The sequence below is a fragment of the Camelus bactrianus genome, chromosome 23 (genome assembly GCF_048773025.1).
Source record: "Camelus bactrianus isolate YW-2024 breed Bactrian camel chromosome 23, ASM4877302v1, whole genome shotgun sequence".
Classification (NCBI taxonomy): domain Eukaryota; kingdom Metazoa; phylum Chordata; class Mammalia; order Artiodactyla; family Camelidae; genus Camelus; species Camelus bactrianus.
The window spans coordinates 35,337,123-35,350,828 of record NC_133561.1 but is presented as its reverse complement, the minus strand read 5'-3'; positions in this window follow the sequence as shown (position 1 = coordinate 35,350,828).

Genomic DNA, 13,706 nt, shown 5'->3' with positions numbered 1-13,706 from the left:
AAGTGTGTGTGAAAGCAGTCCTTCACCTAGCTTGTTGGGAACACAAAGTTTTTTTCAGTTTCAAACTCCAATCCATACATATATATGGGGAGGTACTAGCTCCATCTCGGTTTTACAGTGAAAACTGCAAGAACTTCAAACCGGCACTAGGAAACAGACTGAGAAATCAGAGTAAAAGTTTCTTCTTTATCCCGTTCCCTTGGTGCTAGATGAACGAACGTCTCTCTGCATGCTAGGTTCTGAGAGATATGTGAGTGTGAAAGCCGTCCTTCACCTAGCTTGTTGGGAACACAAAGTTTCTTTTCAGTTGCAAACTCCACTCCATACATATATGTGGAGAGGTACTAGCTCCAACTCGGTTTTACAGTGAAAACTGCAGGAACTTCAAACCGGCACTAGGAAACACACTGAGAATCCAGACTAAAAGTTTCCCCTGCAACCCGTTCCCTTGGTGCTAGATGAATGAACGTCTCTCCACATGCTCAGTTCTGAGAGATAAGTGTGTGTGAAAGCCGCCCTTCACCTAGCTTGTTGGGAACACAAAGTTTTTTTCAGTTGCAAACTCCATTCCATACATATATATGGGGAGGTACTAGCTCCAACTCGGTTTTACAGTGAAAACTGCAGGAACTTCAAACCGGCACTAGGAAACAGACTGAGAAACCAGAGTAAACGTTTCCAATGCAACCCGTTCACTTGGTGCTAGATGAACGAACGTCTCTCAACATGCTCAGTTCTGAGAGATAAGTGTGTGTGAAAGCCATCCTTCACCTAGCTTGTTGGGAACACAAAGATTCTTTTCAGTTGCAAACTCCACTCCATACATATATATGCGGAGGTAATAGCTCCAACTCGGTTTTACAGTGAAAACTGCAGGATCTTCAAACCGGCACTAGGATACAGACTGAGAAACCAGAGAAAAAGTTTCCCCTGCAACCCGTTCCCTTTGTGCTAGATGAACGAACGTCTCTCCACATGCTCAGTTCTGAGAGATAAGTGTGTGTGAAAGCAGTCCTTCACCTAGCTTGTTGGGAACACAAAGTTTTTTTCAGTTGCAAACTCCATTCCATACATATATATGGGGAGGTACTAGCTCCAACTCGGTTTTACAGTGAAAACTAGAGGAACTTCAAACCGGCACTAGGAAACAGACTGAGAAACCAGAGTAAAAGTTTCTCCTTTAACCCGTTCCCTTGGTGCTAGATGAACGAACGTCTCTCCACTTGCTCAGTTCTGAGAGATATGTGTGTGTGGAAGCCGTCCTTCAACAAGCTTGTTGGGAACACAAAGTTTCTTTTCAGTTGCAAACTCCACTCCATACATATATATGTGGAGGTACTAGCTCCAACTCGGTTTTACAGTGAAAACTGCAGGAAATTCAAACCGGCACTAGGAAACAGACTGAGAAACCAGAGTAAAAGTTTCCCCTGCAACCCGTTCACTTGGTGCAAGATGAACGAACTTCTCTCCACATGCTCAGTTCTGAGAGATAAGTGTGTGTGAAAGCCGTCCTTCACCTAGCTTGTTGGGAACACAAAGTTTCTTTTCAGTTGCAAACTCCACTCCATACATATATATGGGGAGGTACTAGCTCCAACTCGGTTTTACAGTGAAAACTGCAGGAAATTCAAACCGGCACTAGGAAACAGACTGAGAAACCAGAGTTAAAGTTTCTCTTGCAATCCGTTCCCTTGGTGCTAGATGAACGAACGTCTCTCCGCATGCTAAGTTCTGAGAGATATGTGAGTGTGAAAGCCGTCCTTCACCTAGCTTGTTGGGAACACATAGATTCTTTTCAGTTGCAAATTCCACTCCATACATATATATGGAGAGGTACTAGCTCCAACTCGGTTTTACAGTGAAAACTGCAGGAACTTCAAACCGGCACTAGGAAACACACTGAGAATCCAGAGTAAAAGTTTCTCCTGCAACCCGTTCCCTTGGTGCTAGATGAACGAACGTCTCTCCACATGCTCAGTTCTGAGAGATAAGTGTGTGTGAAAGCCGTCCTTCACCTAGCTTGTTGGGAACACAAAGTTTTTTTCAGTTGCAAACACCACTCCATACATATATATGGGGAGGTACTAGCTCCAACTCGGTTTTACAGTGAAAACTGCAGGAACTTCAAACCGGCACTAGGAAACAGACTGAGAAACCAGAGTAAAAGTTTCACCTGCAGTCCGTTCCCTTGGTGCTAGATGAACGAACGTCTCTCCACATGCTCAGTTCTGAGAGATATGTGTGTGTGGAAGCCGTCCTTCACCTAGCTTGTTGGGAACACAAAGTTTCTTTTCAGTTGCAAACTCCACTCCATACAAATATATGGGGAGGTACTAGCTCCAACTCGGTTTTACAGTGAAAACTGCAGGAACTTCAAACCGGCACTAGGAAACAGACTGAGAAACCAGAGTTAAAGTTTCTCTTGCAATCCGTTCCCTTGGTGCTAGATGAAAGAACGTCTCTCCGCATGCAAAGTTCTGAGAGATATGTGAGTGTGAAAGCCGTCCTTCACCTAGCTTGTTGGGAACACATAGATTCTTTTCAGTTGCAAATTCCACTCCATACATATATATGGAGAGGTACTAGCTCCAACTCGGTTTTACAGTGAAAACTGCAGGAACTTCAAACCGGCACTAGGAAACAGACTGAGAAACCAGAGTAAAAGTTTCACCTGCAGTCCGTTCCCTTGGTGCTAGATGAACGAACGTCTCTCCACATGCTCAGTTCTGAGAGATATGTGTGTGTGGAAGCCGTCCTTCACCTAGCTTGTTGGGAACACAAAGTTCATTTCAGTTGCAAACTCCACTCCATACAAATATATGGGGAGTTACTAGCTCCAACTCGGGTTTACAGTGAAAATTGCAGGAACTTCAAACCAACACTAGGAAACAGACTGAGAAACCAGAGTAAAAGTTTCCAATGCAACCCGTTCAATTGGTGCTAGATGAACGAACGTCTCTCCGCATGCTAAGTTCTGAGAGATATGTGAGTGTGAAAGCCGTCCTTCACCTAGCTTGTTGGGAACACATAGTTTCTTTTCAGTTGCAAACTCCACTCCATACATATATATGGAGAGGTACTAGCTCAAACTCGGTTTTACAGTGAAAACTGCAGGAACTTCAAACCGGCACTAGGAAACACACTGAAAATCCAGAGTAAAAGTTTCACCTGCAACCCGTTCCCTTGGTGCTAGATGAACGAACGTCTCTCCAAATGCTCAGTTCTGAGAGATAAGTGTGTGTGAAAGCCGTCCTTCAACTAGCTTGTTGGGAACACAAAGTTTCTTCAGTTGCAAACACCACTCCATAAATATATATGGGGAGGTACTAGCTCCAACTCGGTTTTACAGTGAAAACTGCAGGAACTTCAAACCGGCACTAGGAAACAGACTGAGAAACCAGAGTAAAAGTTTCCCCTGCAATCCGTTCCCTTGGTGCTAGATGAACGAACGTCTCTCCACATGCTCAGTTCTGAGAGATATGTGTGTGTGGAAGCCGTCCTTCACCTAGCTTGTTGGGAACACAAAGTTTCTTTTCAGTTGCAAACTCCACTCCATACATATATATGGGGAGGTACTAGCTCCAACTCGGTTTTACAGTGAAAACTGCAGGAACATCAAACCGGCACTAGGAAACAGACTGAGAAACCACAGTAAAAGTTTCTCCTGCAACCCGTTCCCTTGGTGCTAGATGAACGAACATCTCTACACTTACTCATTTCTGAGAGATAAGTGTGTGTGAAAGCCGTTCTTCACTTAGCTTGTTGGGAACACAAAGTTTTTTTCAGTTGCAAACTCCATTCCATACATATATATGGGGAGGTACTAGCTCCAACTCGGTTTTACAGTGAAAACTGCAGGAACTTCAAACCGGCACTAGGAAACAGACTGAGAAACCAGAGTAAACGTTTCCAATGCAACCCGTTCACTTGGTGCTAGATGAACGAACGTCTCTCCACATGCTCAGTTCTGAGAGATAAGTGTGTGTGAAAGCCATCCTTCACATAGCTTGTTGGGAACACAAAGTTTATTTTCAGTTGCAAACTCCAATCCATACATATATATGGGGAGGTAAATCTCCAACTGGGTTTTACAGTGAAAATTGCAGGAACTTCAAACCGGCACCAGGAAACAGACTGAGAATCCAGAGAAAAATTCTCCTGCAACCCGTTCCCTTGGTGCTAGATGAACGAACGTCTCTCCACATGCTCAGTTCTGAGAGATAAGTGTGTGTGAATGCTGTCCTTCACCTACCTTTTTGGGAACACAAAGATTCTTTTCAGTTGCTAACTCCACTCCATACATATATATGGGGAGGTACTAGCTCCAACTCGGTTTTACAGTGAAAATTGCAGGAACTTCAAACCGGCACTAGGAAACAGACTGAGAAACCAGAGTAAAAGTTTCTCCTTTAACCCGTTCCCTTGGTGCTAGATGAACGAACGTCTCTCCACTTGCTCAGTTCTGAGAGATATGTGTGTGTGAAAGCCGTCCTTCACCAAGCTTGTTGGGAACACAAAGTTTCTTTTCAGTTGCAAACTCCACTCCATACATATATATGGGGAGGTACTAGCTCCAACTCGGTTTTACAGTGAAAACTGCAGGAAATTCAAACCGGCACTAGGAAACAGACTGAGAAACCTGAGTAAAAGTTTCCCCTGCAACCCGTTCCCTTGGTGCTAGATGAACGAACGTCTCTCCGCATGCTAGGTTCTGAGAGATATGTGAGTGTGAAAGCCGTCCTTCACCAAGCTTGTTGGGAACACAAAGTTTCTTTTCAGTTGCAAACTCCACTCCATACATATATATGGAGAGGTACTAGCTCCAACTCGGTTTTACAGTGAAAACTGCAGGAACTTCAAACCGGCACTAGGAAACACACTGATAATCCAGAGTAAAAGTTTCTCCTGCAAACCGTTCCCTTGGTGCTAGATGAACGAACGTCTCTCCACATGCTCAGTTCTGAGAGATAAGTGTGTGTGAAAGCCTTCCTTCACCTAGCTTGTTGGGAACACAAAGTTTTTTTCAGTTGCAAACACCACTCCATACATATATATGGGGAGGTACTAGCTCCAACTCTGTTTTACAGTGAAAACTGCAGGAACTTCAAACTGGCACTAGGAAACAGACTGAGAAACCAGAGTAAAAGTTTCCCCTGCAATCCGTTCCCTTGGTGCTAGATGAACGAACGTCTCTCCACATGCTCAGTTCTGAGAGATATGTTTGTGTGGAAGCCGTCCTTCCCCGAGCTTGTTAGTAACACAAAGTTTCTTTTCAGTTGCAAACTCCACTCCATACAAATATATGGGGAGTTACTAGCTCCAACTCGGGTTTACAGTGAAAATTGCAGGAACATCAAACCAGCACTAGGAAACAGACTGAGAAACCAGAGTAAAAGTTTCCAATGCAACCCGTTCACTTGGTGCTAGATGAACGAACGTCTCTCAACATGCTCAGTTCTTAGAAATAATTGTGTGTGAAAGCCATACTTCACCTAGCTTGTTGGAAACACAAAGATTCTTTTCAGTTGCAAACTCCACTCCATACAAATATATGGGGAGTTACTAGCTCCAACTCGGGTTTACAGTGAAAATTGCAGAAACTTCAAACCAGCACTAGGAAACAGACTGAGAAACCAGAGTAAACGTTTCCAATGCAAACCGTTCACTTGGTGCTAGATGAACGAACGTCTCTCAACATGCTCAGTTCTTAGAAATAATTGTGTGTGAAAGCCATACTTCACCTAGCTTGTTGGGAACACAAAGTTTCTTTTCAGTTGCAAACTCCACTCCATACATATATATGGGGAGGTACTGGCTCCAACTCGGTTTTACAGTAAGAACTGCAGGAACTTCAAACCGGCCCTAGGAAACAGACTGAGAAACCAGAGTAAAAGATTCCAATGCAAGCCGTTCACTTGGTGCTAGATGAACGAACGTCTCTCCACATGCTCAGTTCAGAGAGATAAGTGTGTGTGAAAGGCGTCCTTCACCTAGCTTGTTGGGAAAACAAAGTTTTTTTCAGTTGCAAACTCCATTCCCTACATATATATGGGGAGGTACTAGCTCCAACTCGGTTTTACAGTGAAAACTGCAGGAACTTCAAACCGGCACTAGGAACAGACTGAGAAACCAGAGTAAAAGTTTGTCCTGCAACACGTTCCCTTGGTGCTAGATGAACGAACGTCTCTCCACTTGCTCAATTCTGTGAGATATGTGTGTGTGGTAGCCGTCCTTCAACTAACATGTTGGGAACACAAAGTTTCATTTCAGTTGCAAACACCACTCCATACATATATATGGGCAAGTACTTGCTCCAACACGGTTTTACATTGAAAACTTCAGGAACTTCAAACCGGCACTAGGAAACAGACTGAGAAACCAGAGTAAAATTTTCTACTGCAACCCGATCCCTTGGTGCTAGATGAACGAACGTCTCTCCACATGCTCAGTTCTGAGAGATAAGTGTGTGTGAAAGCCGTCCTTCACCTAGCTTGTTGGGAACACAAAATTTCTTTTCAGTTGCAAACTCCAATCCATACATATATATGGGGAGATAGAGCTCCAACTCGGTTTTACAGTGAAAACTGCAGGAATTTCAAACCGGCACTAGGAAACAGACTGAGAAACCAGAGTAAAAGATTCTCCTGCAAACCGTTCCCTTGGTGCTAGATGAACGAACGTCTCTACACATGCTCAGTTCTGAGTGATAAGTGTGCGTGAAAGCCTTCCTTCACCTAGCATGTTGGGAACACAAAGTTTCTTTTCAGTTGCAAACTCCACTCCATACATATATATGGGGAGGTACTAGCTCCAACTCGGTTTTACAGTGAAAACTGCAGGAACTTCAAAACGGCACTAGGAAACAGACTGAGAATCCAGAGTAAAAGTTTCTCTTTAACCCGTTCCCTTGATGCTAGATGAATGAACGTCTCTCCACTTGCTCAGTTCTGAGAGATAATTGTGTGTGGAAGCCGTCCTTAACCTAGCTTGTTGGGAACACAAAATTTCTTTTCAGTTGCATACTCCACTCCATACATATATATGGGGAGGTACTAGCTCCAATTCGGTTTTACAGTGAAAACTGCAGGAACTTCAAACCGGCACTAGGAAACAGACTGAGAAACCAGAGTAAAAGATTACAATGAAACCCGTTTACTTGGTGCTAGATGAACGAACGTCTCTCCACATGCTCAGTTCTGAGAGATAAGTGCGTGTGAAAGCCGTCCTTCACCTAGCTTGTTGGGAACACAAAATTTCTTTTCAGTTGCAAACTCCACTCCATACATATATATGGGGAGGTACTAGCTCCAACTCGGTTTTACAGTGAAAACTGCAGGAAATTCAAACCGGCACTAGGAAACAGACTGAGAAACCAGAGTTAAAGTTTCTCTTGCAATCCGTTCCCTTGGTGCTAGATGAACGAACGTCTCTCCGCATGCTAAGTTCTGAGAGATATGTGAGTGTGAAAGCCGTCCTTCACCTAGCTTGTTGGGAACACATAGATTCTTTTCAGTTGCAAATTCCACTCCATACATATATATGGAGAGGTACTAGCTCAAACTCGGTTTTACAGTGAAAACTGCAGGAACTTCAAACCGGCACTAGGAAACACACTGAGAATCCAGAGTAAAAGTTTCTCCTGCAACCCGTTCCCTTGGTGCTAGATGAACGAACGTCTCTCCACATGCTCAGTTCTGAGAGATAAGTGTGTGTGAAAGCCGTCCTTCACCTAGCTTGTTGGGAACACAAAGTTTTTTTCAGTTGCAAACACCACTCCATACATATATATGGGGAGATACTAGCTCCAACTCGGTTTTACAGTGAAAACTGCAGGAACTTCAAACCGGCACTAGGAAACAGACTGAGAAACCAGAGTAAAAGTTTCACCTGCAGTCCGTTCCCTTGGTGCTAGATGAACGAACGTCTCTCCACATGCTCAGTTCTGAGAGATATGTGTGTGTGGAAGCCGTCCTTCACCTAGCTTGTTGGGAACACAAAGTTTCTTTTCAGTTGCAAACTCCACTCCATACAAATATATGGGGAGGTACTAGCTCCAACTCGGTTTTACAGTGAAAACTGCAGGAACTTCAAACCGGCACTAGGAAACAGACTGAGAAACCAGAGTTAAAGTTTCTCTTGCAATCCGTTCCCTTGGTGCTAGATGAACGAACGTCTCTCCGCATGCTAAGTTCTGAGAGATATGTGAGTGTGAAAGCCGTCCTTCACCTAGCTTGTTGGGAACACATAGATTCTTTTCAGTTGCAAATTCCACTCCATACATATATATGGAGAGGTACTAGCTCCAACTCGGTTTTACAGTGAAAACTGCAGGAACTTCAAACCGGCACTAGGAAACAGACTGAGAAACCAGAGTAAAAGTTTCACCTGCAGTCCGTTCCCTTGGTGCTAGATGAACGAACGTCTCTCCACATGCTCAGTTCTGAGAGATATGTGTGTGTGGAAGCCGTCCTTCACCTAGCTTGTTGGGAACACAAAGTTCATTTCAGTTGCAAACTCCACTCCATACATATATATGGGGAGTTACTAGCTCCAACTCGGGTTTACAGTGAAAATTGCAGGAACTTCAAACCAACACTAGGAAACAGACTGAGAAACCAGAGTAAAAGTTTCCAATGCAACCCGTTCAATTGGTGCTAGATGAACGAACGTCTCTCCGCATGCTAAGTTCTGAGAGATATGTGAGTGTGAAAGCCGTCCTTCACCTAGCTTGTTGGGAACACATAGTTTCTTTTCAGTTGCAAACTCCACTCCATACATATATATGGAGAGGTACTAGCTCAAACTCGGTTTTACAGTGAAAACTGCAGGAACTTCAAACCGGCACTAGGAAACACACTGAAAATCCAGAGTAAAAGTTTCACCTGCAACCCGTTCCCTTGGTGCTAGATGAACGAACGTCTCTCCAAATGCTCAGTTCTGAGAGATAAGTGTGTGTGAAAGCCGTCCTTCAACTAGCTTGTTGGGAACACAAAGTTTCTTCAGTTGCAAACACCACTCCATAAATATATATGGGGAGGTACTAGCTCCAACTCGGTTTTACAGTGAAAACTGCAGGAACTTCAAACCGGCACTAGGAAACAGACTGAGAAACCAGAGTAAAAGTTTCCCCTGCAATCCGTTCCCTTGGTGCTAGATGAACGAACGTCTCTCCACATGCTCAGTTCTGAGAGATATGTGTGTGTGGAAGCCGTCCTTCACCTAGCTTGTTGGGAACACAAAGTTTCTTTTCAGTTGCAAACTCCACTCCATACATATATATGGGGAGGTACTAGCTCCAACTCGGTTTTACAGTGAAAACTGCAGGAACATCAAACCGGCACTAGGAAACAGACTGAGAAACCACAGTAAAAGTTTCTCCTGCAACCCGTTCCCTTGGTGCTAGATGAACGAACATCTCTACACTTACTCATTTCTGAGAGATAAGTGTGTGTGAAAGCCGTTCTTCACTTAGCTTGTTGGGAACACAAAGTTTTTTTCAGTTGCAAACTCCATTCCATACATATATATGGGGAGGTACTAGCTCCAACTCGGTTTTACAGTGAAAACTGCAGGAACTTCAAACCGGCACTAGGAAACAGACTGAGAAACCAGAGTAAACGTTTCCAATGCAACCCGTTCACTTGGTGCTAGATGAACGAACGTCTCTCAACATGCTCAGTTCTTAGAAATAATTGTGTGTGAAAGCCATACTTCACCTAGCTTGTTGGGAACACAAAGATTCTTTTCAGTTGCAAACTCCACTCCATACAAATATGTGGGGAGTTACTAGCTCCATCTCGGGTTTACAGTGAAAATTGCAGAAACTTCAAACCAGCACTAGGAAACAGACTGAGAAACCAGAGTAAACGTTTCCAATGCAAACCGTTCACTTGGTGCTAGATGAACGAACGTCTCTCAACATGCTCAGTTCTTAGAAATAATTGTGTGTGAAAGCCATACTTCACCTAGCTTGTTGGGAACACAAAGTTTCTTTTCAGTTGCAAACTCCACTCCATACATATATATGGGGAGGTACTGGCTCCAACTCGGTTTTACAGTAAGAACTGCAGGAACTTCAAACCGGCCCTAGGAAACAGACTGAGAAACCAGAGTAAAAGATTCCAATGCAAGCCGTTCACTTGGTGCTAGATGAACGAACGTCTCTCCACATGCTCAGTTCAGAGAGATAAGTGTGTGTGAAAGGCGTCCTTCACCTAGCTTGTTGGGAAAACAAAGTTTTTTTCAGTTGCAAACTCCATTCCCTACATATATATGGGGAGGTACTAGCTCCAACTCGGTTTTACAGTGAAAACTGCAGGAACTTCAAACCGGCACTAGGAACAGACTGAGAAACCAGAGTAAAAGTTTGTCCTGCAACACGTTCCCTTGGTGCTAGATGAACGAACGTCTCTCCACTTGCTCAATTCTGTGAGATATGTGTGTGTGGTAGCCGTCCTTCAACTAACATGTTGGGAACACAAAGTTTCATTTCAGTTGCAAACACCACTCCATACATATATATGGGCAAGTACTTGCTCCAACACGGTTTTACATTGAAAACTTCAGGAACTTCAAACCGGCACTAGGAAACAGACTGAGAAACCAGAGTAAAATTTTCTACTGCAACCCGTTCCCTTGGTGCTAGATGAACGAACGTCTCTCCACATGCTCAGTTCTGAGAGATAAGTGTGTGTGAAAGCCGTCCTTCACCTAGCTTGTTGGGAACACAAAATTTCTTTTCAGTTGCAAACTCCAATCCATACATATATATGGGGAGATAGAGCTCCAACTCGGTTTTACAGTGAAAACTGCAGGAATTTCAAACCGGCACTAGGAAACAGACTGAGAAACCAGAGTAAAAGATTCTCCTGCAAACCGTTCCCTTGGTGCTAGATGAACGAACGTCTCTACACATGCTCAGTTCTGAGTGATAAGTGTGCGTGAAAGCCTTCCTTCACCTAGCATGTTGGGAACACAAAGTTTCTTTTCAGTTGCAAACTCCACTCCATACATATATATGGGGAGGTACTAGCTCCAACTCGGTTTTACAGTGAAAACTGCAGGAACTTCAAAACGGCACTAGGAAACAGACTGAGAATCCAGAGTAAAAGTTTCTCTTTAACCCGTTCCCTTGTTGCTAGATGAATGAACGTCTCTCCACTTGCTCAGTTCTGAGAGATAATTGTGTGTGGAAGCCGTCCTTAACCTAGCTTGTTGGGAACACAAAATTTCTTTTCAGTTGCATACTCCACTCCATACATATATATGGGGAGGTACTAGCTCCAATTCGGTTTTACAGTGAAAACTGCAGGAACTTCAAACCGGCACTAGGAAACAGACTGAGAAACCAGAGTAAAAGATTACAATGCAACCCGTTTACTTGGTGCTAGATGAACGAACGTCTCTCCACATGCTCAGTTCTGAGAGATAAGTGCGTGTGAAAGCCGTCCTTCACCTAGCTTGTTGGGAACACAAAATTTCTTTTCAGTTGCAAACTCCACTCCATACATATATATGGGGAGGTACTAGCTCCAACTCGGTTTTACAGTGAAAACTGCAGGAAATTCAAACCGGCACTAGGAAACAGACTGAGAAACCAGAGTTAAAGTTTCTCTTGCAATCCGTTCCCTTGGTGCTAGATGAACGAACGTCTCTCCGCATGCTAAGTTCTGAGAGATATGTGAGTGTGAAAGCCGTCCTTCACCTAGCTTGTTGGGAACACATAGATTCTTTTCAGTTGCAAATTCCACTCCATACATATATATGGAGAGGTACTAGCTCCAACTCGGTTTTACAGTGAAAACTGCAGGAACTTCAAACCGGCACTAGGAAACACACTGAGAATCCAGAGTAAAAGTTTCTCCTGCAACCCGTTCCCTTGGTGCTAGATGAACGAACGTCTCTCCACATGCTCAGTTCTGAGAGATAAGTGTGTGTGAAAGCCGTCCTTCACCTAGCTTGTTGGGAACACAAAGTTTTTTTCAGTTGCAAACACCACTCCATACATATATATGGGGAGGTACTAGCTCCAACTCGGTTTTACAGTGAAAACTGCAGGAACTTCAAACCGGCACTAGGAAACAGACTGAGAAACCAGAGTAAAAGTTTCACCTGCAGTCCGTTCCCTTGGTGCTAGATGAACGAACGTCTCTCCACATGCTCAGTTCTGAGAGATATGTGTGTGTGGAAGCCGTCCTTCACCTAGCTTGTTGGGAACACAAAGTTTCTTTTCAGTTGCAAACTCCACTCCATACAAATATATGGGGAGGTACTAGCTCCAACTCGGTTTTACAGTGAAAACTGCAGGAACTTCAAACCGGCACTAGGAAACAGACTGAGAAACCAGAGTTAAAGTTTCTCTTGCAATCCGTTCCCTTGGTGCTAGATGAAAGAACGTCTCTCCGCATGCTAAGTTCTGAGAGATATGTGAGTGTGAAAGCCGTCCTTCACCTAGCTTGTTGGGAACACATAGATTCTTTTCAGTTGCAAATTACACTCCATACATATATATGGAGAGGTACTAGCTCCAACTCGGTTTTACAGTGAAAACTGCAGGAACTTCAAACCGGCACTAGGAAACAGACTGAGAAACCAGAGTAAAAGTTTCACCTGCAGTCCGTTCCCTTGGTGCTAGATGAACGAACGTCTCTCCACATGCTCAGTTCTGAGAGATATGTGTGTGTGGAAGCCGTCCTTCACCTAGCTTGTTGGGAACACAAAGTTCATTTCAGTTGCAAACTCCACTCCATACAAATATATGGGGAGTTACTAGCTCCAACTCGGGTTTACAGTGAAAATTGCAGGAACTTCAAACCAACACTAGGAAACAGACTGAGAAACCAGAGTAAAAGTTTCCACTGCAACCCGTTCAATTGGTGCTAGATGAACGAACGTCTCTCCGCATGCTAAGTTCTGAGAGATATGTGAGTGTGAAAGCCGTCCTTCACCTAGCTTGTTGGGAACACATAGTTTCTTTTCAGTTGCAAACTCCACTCCATACATATATATGGAGAGGTACTAGCTCAAACTCGGTTTTACAGTGAAAACTGCAGGAACTTCAAACCGGCACTAGGAAACACACTGAAAATCCAGAGTAAAAGTTTCACCTGCAACCCGTTCCCTTGGTGCTAGATGAACGAACGTCTCTCCAAATGCTCAGTTCTGAGAGATAAGTGTGTGTGAAAGCCGTCCTTCAACTAGCTTGTTGGGAACACAAAGTTTCTTCAGTTGCAAACACCACTCCATAAATATATATGGGGAGGTACTAGCTCCAACTCGGTTTTACAGTGAAAACTGCAGGAACTTCAAACCGGCACTAGGAAACAGACTGAGAAACCAGAGTAAAAGTTTCCCCTGCAATCCGTTCCCTTGGTGCTAGATGAACGAACGTCTCTCCACATGCTCAGTTCTGAGAGATATGTGTGTGTGGAAGCCGTCCTTCACCTAGCTTGTTGGGAACACAAAGTTTCTTTTCAGTTGCAAACTCCACTCCATACATATATATGGGGAGGTACTAGCTCCAACTCGGTTTTACAGTGAAAACTGCAGGAACATCAAACCGGCACTAGGAAACAGACTGAGAAACCACAGTAAAAGTTTCTCCTGCAACCCGTTCCCTTGGTGCTAGATGAACGAACATCTCTACACTTACTCATTTCTGAGAGATAAGTGTGTGTGAAAGCCGTTCTTCACTTAGCTTGTTGGGA